Source organism: Coregonus clupeaformis, chromosome 26, assembly GCF_020615455.1.
Source record: "Coregonus clupeaformis isolate EN_2021a chromosome 26, ASM2061545v1, whole genome shotgun sequence".
Classification (NCBI taxonomy): Eukaryota; Metazoa; Chordata; class Actinopteri; order Salmoniformes; family Salmonidae; genus Coregonus; species Coregonus clupeaformis.
In genome coordinates, this window is record NC_059217.1 from 36,857,109 (window position 1) to 36,870,769 (window position 13,661).

Here is a 13,661-nt window from a genome sequence, read left to right on the forward strand (position 1 = left end):
ATGGTCTCCTGAGGGATCTTCTCCCAGACCTGGACTAAAGCATCCGCCAACTCCTGGACAGTCTGTGGTGCAACGTGGCGTTGGTGGATGGAGCGAGACATGTCCCAGATGTGCTCAATTGGATTCAGGTCTGGGGAACGGGCGGGCCAGTCCATAGCATCAATGCCTTCCTCTTGCAGGAACTGCTGACACACTCCAGCCACATGAGGTCTAGCATTGTCTTGCATTAGGAGGAACCCAGGGCCAACCGCACCAGCATATGGTCTCACAAGGGGTCTGAGGATCTCATCTTGGTACCTAATGGCAGTCAGGCTACCTCTGGCGAGCACATGGAGGGCTGTGCGGCCCCCCAAAGAAATGCCACCCCACACCATGACTGACCCACCGCCAAACCGGTCATGCTGGAGGATGTTGCAGGCAGCAGAACGTTCTCCACTCTGTCACGTCTGTCACATGTGCTCAGTGTGAACCTGCTTTCATCTGTGAAGAGCACAGGGCGCCAGTGGCGAATTTGCCAATCTTGGTGTTCTCTGGCAAATGCCAAATGTCCTGCACGGTGTTGGGCTGTAAGCACAACCCCCACCTGTGGACGTCGGGCCCTCATACCACCCTCATGGAGTCTGTTTCTGACCGTTTGAGCAGACACATGCACATTTGTGGCCTGCTGGAGGTCATTTTGCAGGGCTCTGGCAGTGCTCCTCCTGCTCCTCCTTGCACAAAGGCGGAGGTAGCAGTCCTGCTGCTGGGTTGTTGCCCTCCTCCACGTCTCCTGATGTACTGGCCTGTCTCCTGGTAGCGCCTCCATGCTCTGGACACTACGCTGACAGACACAGCAAACCTTCTTGCCACAGCTCGCATTGATGTGCCATCCTGGATGAGCTGCACTACCTGAGCCACTTGTGTGGGTTGTAGACTCCATCTCATGCTACCACTAGAGTGAAAGCACCGCCAGCATTCAAAAGTGACCAAAACATCAGCCAGGAAGCATAGGAACTGAGAAGTGGTCTGTGGTCACCACCTGCAGAACCACTGCTTTATTGGGGGTGTCTTGCTAATTGTCTATAATTTCCACCTGTTGTCTATTCCATTTGCACAACAGCATGTGAAATGTATTGTCAATCAGTGTTGCTTCCTAAGTGGACAGTTTGATTTCACAGAAGTGTGATTGACTTGGAGTTACATTGTGTTGTTTAAGTGTTCCCTTTATTTTTTTGAGCAGTGTATTATGACCACTCTATGGAAAGGGGAGTCTCTGTCGAACACAATGCTTTGCTCTATGACCGCCACAAGTGTCACGGGACTCGTCTGAAGGTAACCGGTACCAGTTTTAAAAAATGAATGGAAGTATGAAGGTAGTTTTGTGCCTACCACAAAAATGGGTTAAATATGTGTAAAATATATAGATATATATATATATATATATATATCCTGAGCTTTCTTACAGCATATCTCCTAGATATAGGACACTTCAAGACCTTGTTTCTTATGATTTATTTTTTGACAGTCTTTTTTGCCATTTATGAATGTGTTATTCAATGTGTTTTTCTGGGCTATAGTAGTAAAGGCCAAATTTTATATTTTATCAAATGTTTTTTTGGGGGACATTGATTTGAAAAAGTTGCAAAAAAAAGGCATGCACTATTTCTTGCCTTTCTGCAGAAGGGATAATACATCATTCACAAGTGATAGGCTAATATTGTCACCCATCAGATTATTCTTAATTTAATGTTGTCTTTACATATAAACTCAGCAAAAAAAGAAACGTCCTCTCACTGTCAACTGCATTTATTTTCAGCAAACTTAACATGTGTAAATATTTGTATGAACATAACAAGATTCAACAACTGAGACATAAACTGAACAAGTTCCACAGACATGTGACTAACAAAAATGGAATAATGTGTACCTGAACAAAGGGGGGGTCAAAAGTAACAGTCAGTATCTGGTGTGGCCACCAGCTGCATTAAGTACTGCAGTGCATCTCCTCCTCATGGACTGCACCAGATTTGCCAGTTCTTGCTGTGAGATGTTACCCCACTCTTCCACCAAGGCACCTGCAAGTTCCCAGACATTTCTGGGGGGAATGGCCCTAGCCCTCCGATCCAACAGGTCCCAGACGTGCTCAATGGGATTGAGATCTGGGCTCTTCGCTGGCAATGGCAGAACACTGACATTCCTGTCTTGCAGGAAATCACGCACAGAACAAGCAGTATGGCTGGTGGCATTGTCATGCTGGAGGGTCATGTCAGGATGAGCCTGCAGGAAGGGTACCACATGAGGGAGGAGGATGTCTTACCTGTAACGCACAGCGTTGAGATTGCCTGCCTTACAACAGGCCTACAAGCCCTCAGTCCAGCCTCTCTCAGCCTATTGAGGACAGTCTGAGCACTGATGGAGGGATTGTGCGTTCCTGGTGTAACTTGGGCAGTTGTTGTTGCCATCCTGTACCTGTCCTGCAGGTGTGATGTTCGGATGTACCGATCCTGTGCAGGTGTTGTTACACGTGGTCTGCCACTGCGAGGACGATCAGCTGTCCTTCCTGTCTCCCTGTAGCGCTGTCTTAGGCATCTCACAGTACGGACATTGCAATTTATTGCCCTGGCCACATCTGCAGTCCTCATGCCTCCTTGCAGCATGCCTAAGGCACGTTCACGCAGATGAGCAGGGACCCTGGGCATCTTTCTTTTGGTGTTTTTCAGAGTCAGTAGAAAGGCCTCTTTAGTGTCCTAAGTTTTCATAACTGTGACCTTAATTGCCTACCGTCTGTAAGCTGTTAGTGTCTTAATGACCATTCCACAGGTGCATGTTCATTAATTGTTTATGGTTCATTGAACAAGCATGGGAAACAGTGTTTAAACCCTTTACAATGAAGATCTGTGAAGTTATTTGGATTTTTACTAATTATCTTTGAAAGACAGGATCCTGAAAAAGGGCTGTTTGTGATGAGGTGGTGATGAAGGAGTCAGGCGCAGGAGGGTAAATCACAGAATCACAGGCTTTAATCTGCAAAATACAGGTTTACGCAGAAATGCGTCAAACACACTCCAGGGCACAAAACAGGCCCACTGGAAAATACAAGGCAATACTCCCGTCGATACACAATACACGAGCTCCACCGAGCTTCACTAACCTCCACAAATAAACAATCACCCACAAGGACAAGGGGCAGAGGGAACACTTATCCCTAGCCTATAGAAAGCTGATGGGATCCTCCTCTTTTTAATAGAGGCCATCAAAACTCAGTTTTCTCACGCAATAGAAATGTTGTGCAACATGAGGTCATGTGCTCTCATGAAGGCAATACTCCCGTACTCCCGTCGGGGCGGCAGGTAGCTTAGTGGTTAAGAGCGTTGTGCCAGTAACCGAAAGGTCGCTGGTTCTAATCCCCGAGCCGACTAGGTGAAAAATCTGTCGATGTGCCCTTGAGCAAGGCACTTAACCCTAATTGCTCATGTAAGTCGCTCTGGATAAGAGCGTCTGCTAAATAATGTAAATGTAAGTGTTTGATTTTCGATTACATTTGCATTGTCAGAGTGATTAGAGGGACAATAGAGTGCTGAGTACCAGGCAGTTAGCAAGTTTGGTAGGCTGCTAATGACCATCAGCAGCATCAGAGCTTGGAGAAGCCTAGTTACCATGACTAAACGGTCACGTGGAATTTGACTGCGGTCATCACTCGTGACCACCAGTGTGGAGGTAATATGGTCCCCGTAACAGCTCCTCCCCCACAACATCTTATACTCTAGAGAAATAAACACTCTGTTACTGTTTTTTTTTTTTTTTTTTTTGTCCATGTTGGAGTGTGTGTGTGTGTTTTTTACTGTCCATGTTGGAGTGTGTGTGTGTGTGTTTGTGTTTATGTATCATTGCGTGTGTGTGTGTTTATGTATCATTGTGTGTGTGTGTATCTTAGTGTGTTTACATATCTGTGTGTTTATATGACTCTCTCTCTCTCTACTCTGAGAGGAACCTGTCTTTAATGGAGTGAATATCATTTCCTTCCCTATCGGCCCCGCCCTCAATCTGGGGCCTCTTACAACCTGGGGCCTCTTACAACCTGGGGCCTTTTACACAGTGACGTCCCCACCCCCATCCTGGGGCCTTTTATACAGTGACGTCTGATGACCCCTCATTAACATCATATGATCTGTAAAGATTAGAGATTACGAACCCTACATATTCAGATAGTCCAAACTAAACAAGGTGGAGCTGAACTGTAACATGGTTCTGGCAGTAAAGACGTAAAAATACACGGTCATGGGTTATAATGGCAATTATAACTAGCAACAAGCTTTCGCAATGTTGCTAGTTATCCATAGGATATAGTGTATTTGTCAATTTAGGGAACTATCGCTTTAACAAATGTGTGATGAACATGAATTAATATATTTGATGATGTGATTAGAAAGAAGGAAGAGTATTATCTTCATTTAATCATTAAATGTTTGTACTTTTCTATTGAAATTGAAATAATAAAACAATTCTGTGCCAGATAGAAACTTATGGCTGAACCCAGATTGACATTTCAGAGCCATACGTTTCTATCTGTGATTGCACCCCCTAAAAAAAGGGTTAGGGATGTCATACTCTGCACTTTAGATACCTTTAAGGTGAGGACCTTAATGGGTTGTGAAAGAAGAATTCACTACAAAACAGTTCAGTTCTGATGTGAAAACTTTTTCTCAGAACTATGCTTTGCGCTGATAGAACCTTATAGTCCCAAGGTCTCAATAGTAAATAAACAAATGAGAGATAGATGGGAGAGAGAGATGGGAGAGAGAGAGAGATGAGAGAGAGATAGATGAGAGAGAGAGATGGGAGAGAGAGAGAGATGGGAGAGAGAGATAGATGAGAGAGAGAGATGGGAGAGAGAGATAGATGAGAGAGAGAGATGGGAGAAAGAGATAGATGAGAGAGATGGGAGAGAGAGATAGATGAGAGAGAGAGATGGGAGAGAGAGTTGGAATGAGGAAATAGAGAAAGAGAGAGAAGGGAGAGAGAGAGTGAGGGAGAGAGAGTGTGAGAGAGAGAAGAGAGAGGGAGAGAGGGAGAAAGAGAGAGAGAGAGAGAGAAGGGGGGGGAGAGGAAGAGCAGACAGTATTCTAAGGGAGGTTGATAGTGGAAAATGACAGTTTCATACAGAAGTAATTATAACTGTTTCCTCCAAATCTAAACAAGGGCTTAAGTGAAACTCTATCCCTTTAATGGATGGTTGGGACAGAGATTTCAAATGTAAACAGACATTTAAAGGACTCACCCTTTAACCGAGGGTTTGGACAGCAAGTACAGTACAGCACAGTCCAACAGAGGGACTCTGTAATCCTGACTGAAGAGGAGTGTACGAGAGGGGGTTAGTAAAAAGACGAGGGTTCACTGAAGGGTCACTAGCTCTTACAGCGTGTACTGGTGGTCTGATTAAATATGGATCATTTCATACAGTATGTACAGTAGGTTCTGATGGAGCTGACTGTCTGTAAATACGGTATGTAAGTGTATGTATGAGCGTGTGTGTGTGTTACAGTGTATCTCCTTGCAGTGTGGATCCAGTCCTTTCCTGGAACTTGACCTCTTAATTAAGGCACAACCAGAAAAACAGTCCCCCTGTCCCCTGCCTCCCCCCTCCATCCTCCCTCCCTCGCCTAAAGAATGTCCGTCTACACACAGTAATGTAAGATTTCATCCCCCTCCCAAAGACAACAGCTCTCTCTTTTCAGATTGAAAATAAAAAAGGAGGGAACAGAATAGAGGGCAAGTATGTATGAGGGGCTTTCTCCTCTCCTCTCCTCTCCTCTCCTCTCCTCTCCTCTCCTCTCCTCTCCTCTCCTCTCCTCTCCTCTCCTCTCCTCCTCTACTCTCCTCTCCTCTCCTCTCCTGCTTGCCAGATGTGGCCAACTCCAGGGTAAAGACGGGGCAGAGACTGTCGTATAGTCACTAGACAGAGGAAAGGCCCATTTGGATCAGAGCTTTTAAAAAACATCCTCCTATAGTTATCATATATTTATTTTTAAAAAACTCCAGTAGAATCTTGGCGGGGAATAACGTTATGAAAATCCTGTCTGCCCATCCAGTGTAAAGGTGTGATACAGACAGGCTCAACCTCTCTGGTCTACACAGAGTGTACAAAACATTAGGAACACCTTCCTAATATTGAGTTGCATCCCCTTTTGCCCTCAGAACAGCCACAATTCTTCGGGGCATGGACTCTACAAGGTGTCGAAAGCATTCCACAGGGATACTGGCCCATGTTGACTCCAATGCTACCCACAGTTGTGTCAAGTTGGCTGGATGTCCTTTGGGTTGTGGACCATTCTTGATTCACACGGGAAACTGTTGAGTGTGAAAAACCCAGCAGCGTTGCAGTTCTTGACACAAACAGGTGTGCCTGGCACCTACTACCATACCCCGTTCAAAGGCACTTAAATATTTTGTCTTGCCCATTCACCCTCTGAAAGGCACACATACACAATCCATGTCTCACTTGTCTCAAGGCTTAGAAATACTTATTTAACCTGTCTCCTCCCCTTCATCTACACTGATTGAAATTGATTTAACAGGTGACATCAAGAAGTTTGGTTTGTCCACACCTACCTTAGAAAGCCTTTTCATAGCTGATACCAAATGAGACCTGACTGTATCCTGCACCCTAAAGGCAGAACACTCTTTAGAATTGTTTTATAGTCTAGAAACGCAGTAAATGAAAAAGTTGAAACTCATTTACTGCATTTATACACAATTTAGAAACTCTAAAATGCTATTTGGAGAACAGAAAAAACAAACTAAATTGACTCCAGCCATTATTTTATTTTATTTTTATTTCACCTTTATTTAACCAGGTAAGCCAGTTGAGAACAATTTCTCATTTACAACTGCGACCTGGCCAAGATAAAGCAAAGCAGTGCGATAAAAACAACAACACAGAGTTACATATGGGGTAAAACAAAACATAAAGTCAAAAATACAACAGAAAATATATATACAGTGTGTGCAAATGTAGCAAGTTATGGAGGTAAGGCAATAAATAGGCTATAGTGCAAAATAATTATAATTAGTATTATCACCTTAGCTGCTGTAGTTTCATTCACCTCAAACACGTCATACAGCAATTAGGCTAGCTACGCTCTAGCTTGGCACCGGCATGAGAAACTCTAGTTTAGTTTCATGTCAAGTCAAACAGCTGTTACCTAGGGTCATAGCCTTCTTCAGCCATCTTCCACCTCTGCACTGTTTTGAGAGAAAAGTTACGCGGTTCACCTGCCATTCCGAGGCTTCTGCATGGTGTTAAAACATGCTCCCTACACTTCTACTGGTAAACACACAGCTTGCCTGCCTGCTCTGAGAGGTCCGCATGGTCCTAAAGCCAGCTCACTAATACTGTTCAACTGGATTTTTAAAAATTTATTTTACATTTATTTAACTAGGCAAGTCAGTTAAGAACAAATTCTTATTTACAATGACGGCCTACACCGGCTACCATACTCCGCCATACCAATGAACACCCCTGGTTAAGCCATCATGATCTAAAAGAAGAAGATCGTTCAATACATTTTTACATTTTGCAGACGATCTTATCCAGAGCGACTTACAGAAGCAATTAGGGTTAAGTGCCTTGCTCAAGGGCACATCGACAGATTTTTCACCTAGTCGGCTCGGGGATTAGAACCAGCAACCTTTCGGTTACTGGCACAACGCTCTTAACCACTAAGCCACCTGCCGCCCATAGATAGATAATAGATAATATATAGATAAATAAAATAATAATACATATTTATTATTTATTTAATAATAAATATATAAGAGCAGATAGTTCAATATAACATAAACTCTACTTGTCTGATTCTAGATGATAAGTTGGTTGACTTATTAACGTGTTTCTCCAGAAGAAAAAGGAAGAGAGCAAGGGAGCCCTGACCCCTTGGAGACACCCCGGGACACATGTGACCCTGACCCCTTGGAGACACCCCGGGACACCTGTGGCCCTGACCCCTTAGAGAAACCCCGGGACACCTGTGGCCCTGACCCCTTAGAGACACCCTGGGACACCTGTGGCCCTGACCCCTTGGAGACACCCCAGGACACCTGTGACCCTGAACACTTGGAGACACCCCGGGACACCTATGGCCCTGACCACTTGGAGACACCCCGGGACACATCTGGCCCTGACCACTTGGAGACACTCCGGGACACCTGTGGCCCTGACCCCTTCGAGACATCCCAGGACACGTCTGGTCCTGACCCCTTGGAGACACCCCGGGACACATGTGACCCTGACCCCTTGGAGACACCCCGGGACACCTGTGGCCCTGACCCCTTGGAGACACTCCGGGACACGTCTGGCCCTGACCCCTTGGAGACACCCAGGACACATGTGGTCCTGACCCCTTCGAGACACCCCAGGACACGTGTGGTCCTGACCCCTTCGAGACACCCCAGGACACCTGTGACCCTGACCCCTTGGAGACACCCCGGGACACGTCTGGTCCTGACCCCTTGGAGACACCACAGGACACCAGTGGCCCTGACCCCTTGGAGACACCCCGGGACACCTGTGGCCCTGACCCCTTGGAGACACCCCGGGACACCTGTGGCCCTGACCCCTTGGAGACACCCCAGGACACCTGTGACCCTGAACACTTGGAGACACTCCGGGACACGTCTGGCCCTGACCCCTTGGAGACACCCCGGGATACGTGTGGTCCTGACCCCTTCGAGACACCCCAGGACACCTGTGGCCCTGACCCCTTGGAGACACCCCAGGACACCTGTGACCCTGACCACTTGGAGACACTCCGGGACACCTGTGGCCCTGACCCCTTCGAGACACCCCGGGACACCTATGGCCCTGACCCCTTCGAGACACCCCGGGACACGTCTGGCCCTGACCCCTTGGAGACACCTTGGGAAACGTGTGGCCAGCAGCCAGTATATGTAACCATTTCTCCTTCAATATAGGAAATTCCATTGTCTTCAGTATTTGCCCTGGAACCACAGTGCTTTGTTTCCTTTCCTCCTTTCTTCTTCTTTGAAGGAGGTCAAACATTGGACAGGTCGGCCTCTCAGGGTGATGTTTAAACTTGATCAGGGTCGTCTCATTGAGATTGTGTAATTATGTGAGGCTGTTCAAACCAAAGCCAGTGTGTATGAAATATAATATTCATTATCATAGGCTACATACTACAATCATTATTTAATTATGAAGAGAATCAGCAGCTTCCTGAACCAACAGAACTCTGTGCTTTTATTATGTGTGTGATAAAGAAGGCCATCTAGGCGTCGTCATGGAGGCCCGCACGGAGGCACACATTTACATTGTCTGTTACATTGAAGGTTTCCATTCATGGACATTTCTCATAGTGTGTTTTGCTTTTATCTTTGTGCCTCAGTGACTTCAGTGCTTGGATGGGAAATAAATGCAAGTGAGAGAGAGAGAGAGAGAGAGAGAGGTAGAGAGAGAGGTAGAGAGAGAGGGATAAAGAGAGAGAGCGATGTAGAGAGAGAGAGAGGAACAGAGAGAGAGAGAGGAACAGAGAGAGAGGTAGAGCGAGAGAGAGAGAGAGGAAGGGAGGGAGAGAGAGGTAGAGGGAGAGAGAGGTAGAGGGAGAGAGAGGTAGAGGGAGAGAGAGAGAGAGAGAGAGAGAGAGAGCAAGAGAGAGAGAGAGAGAGAGAGAGAGAGAGAGGTAGAGGGAGAGAGAGGTAGAGAGAGTGTGAGAGAGAGGGAGAGAGAGAGAGAGGTACAACCCATATTTATGTTTATTTATTTTCCCATTTGTACTTTAACTATTTGCACATTGTTACAACACTGTATATATACATAATATGACATTTGAAATGTCTTTATTCTTTTGGAACTTCTGAGTGTAATGTTTCCTGTTAATATTTATTGTTTATTTCACTTTTGTTTACTATCTACTTCACTTGCTTTGGCAATGTTAACATACGTTTCCCATGCCAATGAAGCCCTTAAATTGAAAATTGAAAATTGAAATTGAAATTGAGAGAGAGGTAGAGAGAGAAGCGAGAGAGAGAGAGAGAGAGAGAGAGGGGGGGAAGGTGGAGAGAGAGAGAGAGAGAGAGAGAGAGAGAGAGAGAGAGAGGAGGTAGAGAGAGAGGTAGAGAGAGAGAGCGAGAGAGAAGAGAGAGGGCGGTAGAGAGAGAGAGAAGGGAGAGAGAGAGAGAGAGGAGAGAGAGAGAGAGAGGGAGGGAGGTGGAGAGAGAGAGAGAGAAGAGAGAGAAGAGAGAGAGGGAGGTAGAGAGAGAAAGAGGTGGAGAGAGAGAGAGAGAGAGAGAGAGAGAGAGAGAGAGGGAGGGAGGTGGAGAGAGAGAGAGAGAGAGAGAGGGAGGTAGAGAGAGAGAGAGAAGAGGGGAGGGAGAGAGGAGAAAGAGAGAGAGAGAGAGAGAGAGAGAGAGAGAGAGAGAGAGAGAGAGAGAGAGAGAGAGAGAGAGAGAGAGAGAGAGAGAGATGAAAAAGGGGAAGTGACCGTGCTTGGCTGCATCGCCCGCTCAAGGGTGTCGAGGCAGAGGGTATTTCTGTAGGTGTCATACTGAGACAAAGAAGTGAAAGTTGTCCTCATTAAGAGAACATACTACTTTATTGTATGCCAGTGTAATATATTATACTTTTATAACTAGGATATACTGTAGTATAGACGATTTGTAAATTCTACTAATATTCTAGTCATTGAAATGTGTGGCCAGAATTATAGCAGGCAGTCTACATGGGCACATACTGGTTTCCAGGTTGATTTACTGTATGTGACATGAGATGAACACTGGCACAAAATGGCTACCTTGCTTAACCAAGGTAACTGCTACACTTGTGGAAAAAAAGGTTCTATGTAGAACCTAAAAGGGCTCTTCGGCTGTCCCCATAGGAGAACCCTTCAAAGAACCCTTTTTGGTTCCTGGTAGATCCCTTTTTGGTTCCAAGTAGAAACCTATTTGGTTCCAGGTAGACTCCTTTTGAATTCCATGTAGAACCCTTTACCTTTTACATGGAACTGAAAGAGTTCTACCTGGAACCAAAAAGGTTTCTACCTGGAACCAAAAAGGGTTCTACAAGAAACCAAAAAGGGTTCTCCTATGGGGACAGCCGAAGAACCCTTTGGGAAACATTTTTTCTAAAAGTGATGATGGAACATACAGTAACTTCCACTGTACAGAATGTAAAAATACAAGGCCTCATATGAGAATGGGCTCATAGGGCCTAGGCAGAGTCAAAGCTCAGTACATTGTTATTGTGTTTCTGCTTCCACCATGAGAATCAGATAAGAGTGATTCCACTGCACAGCCACAGACTGTCTGAACTGCAAGGAACCAGTCAACAGGCAGACAGGTGGTGAGTTTTCACACCAGAACAATAGCATACAGTAACTCCTGTTTACACTAAGTGATTCTTCCCAGAATACAGTCCTGTATTATGGGAATAGGTACAGTGGGGGAAAAAAGTATTTAGTCAGCCACCAATTGTGCATGTTCTCCCACTTAAAAAGATAAGAGAGGCCAGTAATTTTCATCATAGGTACACGTCAACTATGACAGACAAAATGAGGAAAAAAAATCCAGAAAATCACATTGTAGGATTTTTTATGAATGTATTTGCAAATTATGGTGGAAAATAAGTATTTGGTCAATAACAAAAGTTTCTCAATACTTTGTTATATACCCTTTGTTGGCAATGACACAGGTCAAACGTTTTCTGTAAGTCTTCACAAGGTTTTCACACACTGTTGCTGGTATTTTGGCCCATTCCTCCATGCAGATCTCCTCTAGAGCAGTGATGTTTTGGGGCTGTAGCTGGGCAACACAGACTTTCAACTCCCTCCAAAGATTTTCTATGGGGTTGAGATCTGGAGACTGGCTAGGCCACTCCAGGACCTTGAAATGCTTCTTACGAAGCCACTCCTTCGTTGCCCGGGCGGTGTGTTTGGGATCATTATCATGCTGAAAGACCCAGCCACGTTTCATCTTCAATGCCCTTGCTGATGGAAGGAGGTTTTCACTCAAAATCTCACGATACATGGCCCCATTCATTCTTTCCTTTACACGGATCAGTCGTCCCTGGTCCCTTTGCAGAAAAACAGCCCCCAAAGCATGATGTTTCCACCCCCATGCTTCACAGTAGGTATGGTGTTCTTTGGATGCAACTCAGCATTCTTTGTCCTCCAAACACGACGAGTTGAGTTTTACCAAAAAGTTCTAGTTTGGTTTCATCTGACCATATGACATTCTCCCAATCCTCTTCTGGATCATCCAAATGCACTCTAGCAAACTTGCCAGACGGGCCTGGACATGTACTGGCTTAAGTAGGGGACACTCAGGATTTGAGTCCCTGGCGGCGTAGTGTGTTACTGATGGTAGGCTTTGTTACTTTGGTCCCAGCTCTCTGCAGGTCATTCACTAGGTCCCCCGTGTGGTTCTGGGATTTTTGCTCACCGTTCTTGTGATCATTTTGACCCCACGGGTGAGATCTTCGTGGAGCCCCAGATCGAGGGAGATTATCAGTGGTCTTGTATGTATTCCATTTCCTAATAATTGCTCCCACAGTTGATTTCTTCAAACCAAGCTGCTTACCTATTGCAGATTCAGTCTTCCCAGCCTGGTGCAGGTCTACAATTTTGTTTCTGGTGTCCTTTGACAGCTCTTTGGTCTTGGCCATAGTGGAGTTTGGAGTGTGACTGTTTGAGGTTGTGGACAGGTGTCTTTTATACTGATAACAAGTTCAAACAGGTGCCATTAATACAGGTAACGAGTGGAGGACAGAGGAGCCTCTTAAAGAAGAAGTTACAGGTCTGTGAGAGCCAGAAATCTTGCTTGTTTGTAGGTGACCAAATACTTATTTTCCACCATAATTTGCAAATAAATTCATAAAAATCCTACAATGTGATTTTTCTGGATTTTTTTTCTCAATTTGTCTGTCATAGTTGACGTGTACCTATGATGAAAATTACAGGCCTCTCTCATCTTTTTAAGTGGGAGAACTTGCACAATTGGTGGCTGACTAAATACTTTTTTTCCCCACTGTATGTGGATGTATAATTTGTATGGTAGTTCAGCCCTGGCTCCTACCATACAGGGGTAATGAGTGCATCTGATTTGCATTGTGGCCTGTTTAGTCGGAAGAAAGAAACTCACACAACGGAGGTGGCTGCTATCTTTAGCCCTGGCCAGTAACAGACACTCAGTCTTCACATGCACTGGATTGGAGGTTATGGGCAGAGTCTAGCTTTCCATTAAGTTTTTATTTGGGTGAAGCATCATCTGGCTCACAGACACAGACAGACCAACACAGACAAAACGCATACAGTACACATGCACCCTTACATGCACTGTCACAGTCAGACCCCCCCCCCCCACACACATAAACACACACACACACACACACACACACACACACACACTCCCAGCTCCAAACTCCCCAGTGGGATGTGAAAGGCTATTACAGTAACTTAGTGACCTAACCACTGTGTCCTAAAACAGAGTGACCACTCTCCTGTGGTCAACTGGTCATGTGCTCATGATGGTGGACAGAATCCTGTACAGAGAAGAGCTATGAAGAGGCAAGGAAGTGTATTGCTTGGCCATAGCATTGACAGTATATCACTTTGGGAAGACCAGCTAGTGGTAGTCTTGGCAGACTTTGTTGTTGTTGATATCTGTAACTGTAC